Source organism: Prosopis cineraria, unplaced genomic scaffold (genome assembly GCF_029017545.1).
Source record: "Prosopis cineraria cultivar Desert tree isolate PC_DT_omini unplaced genomic scaffold, ASM2901754v1 PC11, whole genome shotgun sequence".
In the NCBI taxonomy this organism is placed as follows: domain Eukaryota; kingdom Viridiplantae; phylum Streptophyta; class Magnoliopsida; order Fabales; family Fabaceae; genus Prosopis; species Prosopis cineraria.
In genome coordinates this window covers 22,045,126-22,050,202 of record NW_026555342.1, presented here as the reverse complement: position 1 = coordinate 22,050,202, position 5,077 = coordinate 22,045,126, and the positions used below count along the sequence as shown (strand labels likewise).

General features: G+C 32.1%; 1 pseudogene; it reads right to left on the bottom strand.

Moving 5' to 3' along the window:
- Window positions 1-269: 269 nt before the first annotated feature.
- On the bottom strand, window positions 270-2,032 carry LOC129286326 (serine decarboxylase 1-like; annotated as a pseudogene).
- Between the last annotated feature and the right edge of the window lie 3,045 nt (window positions 2,033-5,077).

The window sequence follows — 5,077 nt, the reverse complement described above, 5'->3', positions numbered from 1 at the left end:
AACAAAATATCATTAAAATATCAGCTAAGAATTTATTAGTCTTATCGAATGATTGACAAATCATAGAACATATATATATATAGCTCTTACAACCTCCGATGACAATCACCGAAATTAAGCAAACATTATACAGAAACAAAGTGAAATCGCTCACTACCCAAAACACGGACCAGAAGCAAGAAAGAGAACAAAATAAGATACAAGACACAGTTCAAATAAAAGCAACATGAATAAGTGATCATATTAGAGCACGCCACACAATTGCATAATCATGAAATCGACGTCTTGTGAAAAGCACAAGCGCAATTCTCAACACCAATATCTTCAGCAACGCAAGGAGGCTGCATTTGCCTCTTATTATTTTGATACCATGCAGACCGATTCTTCACAAACTCACTCACAAAGGCATCTAACATTTCCTCCGACACATGTTGCATCACTACCACGTGTGATATATTCCCATTGTTAGCCAAGCTCCACTTACCAGCAAACGCATCATCTCGAGGCCTCTCAAATACCAGAGTGTTGCTACTTGTTTAACATGGCTCCGATGCCCTGGTCTCTCAAGCAATCTTGAAGGTAGACCACCTTCTTGATGCACTCTTGAACTTCTTCTCGAAGGCCATCGAAGCCTTTCTTGTTGAGAGCATACCAAATGAAGATCGGAGCATGGCCTCCTCGACTTCCTGAGATGGTGGCATCTCTTGAAGCGATGTATCCTACTTCTCTTGAGAAAAAATCAATGTATTTTAAACGAGTTATCAGAATGCCACAAGGCATTGGACAGCCCAGGAACTTGTGGCCAGAAATAGTTACGCTTCCGATAGGTTTTTTAAAAGAAATATCTGGTGCCTGTGAATTCCACAAGTGATGCATTATGATATCAGGATCAATTTCTTCTTAAAAATAAATGTACATGTTAATCTCTAATACAAACTAAATAAAGGTCCAATCAAATCATATTGTTCATTATTCATCTATTCTTACTTTCTAATTTACTTTAAATTTTGCTGTATCATATTGTTAATCAGATATTTCCATTTCATTTCATCTGTTGTTCTCACCCCATTGTCAAAAGGTACCATCATTCCAAATAGTGCGGCATCACAATCAATGTAGAATCGATCTTGAGTGAAACCACAATCCTCAAGTGATTGTAGTACAAGATCAAGGTCATCAATGGCTCCCTTTAAAGTTGTCCCTGCTCGCAAAACAGTAGCACTGTTATATATATATATATATAGAGAGAGAGAGAGAGTAGAGGAAAAAGACCTATGTTTAGGTTGATGATTGCAGGCTTGTCCTTGTTTGATAAAAGAGACGCCTTTAGTTCCTTATAGTCAATCTCACCTGAGATTCGAGTCCCTACCACCACACACTTGATTCTAAGAAGCCTTGCTACTTTCAACACTGGATAATGCGAGTCCCGTGATGTGTAAAGAATTCCATCAGGATATAGTTCTCTCCTGTTTGTTGGTAAAAAATGAATATATATTTATCTTTACATATATAAATACATAGCAAAAAACTCATTACACTTGGATATATTTTTATGGGAATGATAAAAGATACAGTACTAACCCTACTAAAATCCCATGAAAATTTCCTTCAGTACCACCACTGGTAACATATCCCCAGTACTCATTATTCTCTATTTGCCATAGCTTGGCAAACCAATCAAGCACGCACAGCTCAAATGGATTTGAGTTCAACGAATAACTGCTTCCAATAAATGGATCACCAGCATTGTTCAAGTGGAAACGCAGTAACTGCACCAGTGCATCGTAGTTGAAGTCTAGATTAGTTGGATAACCTGCATATATACATACATTAAAGACTATATTTTTTAGGCATATATGACAGAAATTGGAACTCAATACATGAGAGTCTTGTTAAATAAAAAAAAAAAAAAAAACTAACCTAAGAAGTGATCCTTTATGTGAGTTAAACTGTGGAGATAGTGAGCAATGACTTTGGCTATCTCTGCATCATCCACCCCATGGAACTGGGAGATGGTAGGAGTACTGATCATTGAACGTCCATTCTCTAATGCAGATTCCTATATTTTCTTTTCTTCTTCTTTGAAATGGAACACCTCTCCGGCTAAAGCTGAAGTAGCAAAAGGCACCATTAGGTTTTCCTTTACGATTAACTGAATATGTGTGTGCTTGAGCTCATGCAGGTCGTTTAACGTAATTCTCCCTTTTTATATATGTGGGGAGGGAATGTGGGAGGTGAAAATGTGAGGAGACAGGAGAGTGATGAAGGTAGGATTTGGATCTGTAAAATAGCCTAAATCTACTTATTCAATGAATATCTCACTTGGCATGATAACAGTTGTTCAATTTAATCCAATGACTAATAAAGATTTATCATATAATAATCTAAAAATAGCAAATCTTGAATTTTTAGAGAAGATAGCATGTGTAAGGAGTAAGAACTGTTTTACAAAATATCTTGTTAACTTTTAAATATTAATAAAATCTAATAATTAAAATTAAATATTTATTGAGTGAGTAGATTTAAACCACCTACTCTAAACTTGACGAGGAAAATGTGAGGATACAGAAGAGTGACGAGATTAATTGGGAAAGCTGTCAAGAGAAAAGGAATCCGCAAGTACGTACCACATATTTAATTTTACTTTTATTTAAGGGGACAGTGCAATTAAACATTTCAATTCTCACATTGTTTTTTTTTTTTTTTGATTGAATTCTCATGTTACTTTTACTTTTTGCTTTAAACTTTTTTATGCAAAAACAATTTTCAATGTCCTATAATTAAGAAATTCAAGCATTTCTGGTACGGATGACAGTACGCATTAATTTATTTTTCAAGAAAGCATTAACTCTCCCATATTTCAAGGAGCTTGGCTGGTCTCCCTTGGAAAGTTTTATCATGCCTCCAGGCTGTATTAAACAAAGAAAATTACTGTCAATTATAATAAAATCTATAACAAATTCAACTATAACAATTAGAATCAGTATGGTTTCCGGTGTAATATATGAGAAAGCATCTCTAGCTTGTTGTTCCCTATCGTTATTAAAGATATTTTACCTTCTCATTTATTTCAAATTTTAGCTTCCATTCACATAAACACAATTACAAAGTCTCACACTTAATAAATAGAAAGTAAATAATTAATAAGAATATATAAAACTTGAGCTAAATCCAACTAAGTAAATTATTCCTTTTTAGTATTATGCACTGTGCACATTTTCAAGAAACAAAACATTAATGTGCTACCAAACCTACAAGATTTTGAACTGTGAAATAAAAATCTTTAAAAAATTGAAAAAAAAAAAAGAAACGAATAAAGAATAAAAAAATGTTGAAAATGACAGCCTTTAAATATTTCCTTGCCCTCTAGCAAAAGAAAGAAATAACTTTGCACAAAAGAAAAAGGGAAAATATCACTGCAGAACCTCTGAGGCAATTTTATAGCAAAAGAGGATTAAAAGAATATGAATTATCACCGCAGAAGTGGGAGACTCATGCATGAAATGACCATAATGCCCTTGCTTTTAGAAAAATTAAAGTAAACTCTATTGTTTTCGGCACCATCCATCGGAGCCCCGACTAGTTATCAAAGCTTTGGTGACAATTTTATTGAATAATTGATGAAGGAGGTCAAAGGGAGTTTGATCCTATGACCAATTGACCACTTAAAAAATTTGGTGGCTTGGTAACCACCATAGCCTTTTAATTTTATAAGGCAAAAAATATATATGTAGTCACCCACATTTTTAAACTACTTCCAAATTATAACATAATGGAGACTTGCTAATTCCTGAACAATTCCTATTATTTTATTTAAGTTACTTGTTAGTCTGACATAATCAATTACAAATTGGGGGTTTAAGAATTCATGTATTTAGTTTAATAAGTAACATTAGTAACATAATAAGTAAAGTTCAGAAATTAATAAGTCACCCTTATGTTATAACAAACAAGTGGTTTGAAAACTAAATTTTTTACCTATATGCACATGTTATTTTAATGACACTCAAATGTCAATTTACAATTAAGAACATATAAAATACATGAATTTTTAAATCCTCATTTTAATAGACTATGTCTGATTAACTAGTAGTATTAATAAAATAATATTGCTTCTGTTAAAAAATGTAAGGTATTTTTAATCGAATCTCACCCCCAGTAAAGTAGTTATCTACTTTCAAACTAACCCTATCTTTTTATATTTACACCTATTAAACGCCCTATAATAAATAAAAAACCACTATCAATAAGGTTACTTTTTAAAAAAAAAAGACAATGATTATACCTTGAAAGATTAAAAATGCCTTATATTTTTTAACATCTAGCTCATCAAAAAAATGCTTTACATTTTTTTAACAGAAGGAGTAAGTGTTATTGAAGAATTAACAATTCATTGTTATGTTATAACAAACAAGTGGTTTAAAAAATAGATTTATTACTTATATGAACATTATTTTAATGACACTCAAATGTCAATTTATAATTGAGAACTTATAAAATACATGAATTTTTAAACCCCCAATTTTAATAGACTATTTCCAATTAACAAGTAGAATCAGTAAAATAACAATTGCCATTTAGGAATTAACAATTCACAATTATGTTATAACAAACAAGTGATTTGGAAACTAAATTTAATACCTATATGAACATGTTAATTTATAAGTTATCATTATGTTATAACATGAAAGTAATTTATAAATTTGGGGGATTACATATATTTTGTTTTGTCTAATAAGATTAAAAGAGCTTGGTAGCCACCAAGCTTTTTAAATGGCTAATGCATCATTGGATCAAATCTCCCTTAGCTACTTTTACTAATTATTCAATAAAATTGTCACTATCATTGGACCTACGGTGATCGGTTATCGGTGGACCGGTGGCCAGTGCTGATGATTGTTGGCTTGACTTTTTTTATAAAAGAAGCAAGGGTGTTATGGTTATTTCATGCTCAAATTTATTTATAGTTTAGTCCCCTAGTCCTATTATGATAATTCAAATTCTTTTGGTATTTTTTGCTATAAAATTGCTTCAAAGGTCCTGCAGTGACATTTTCCCAGAGGGAATAAAAAAAAAA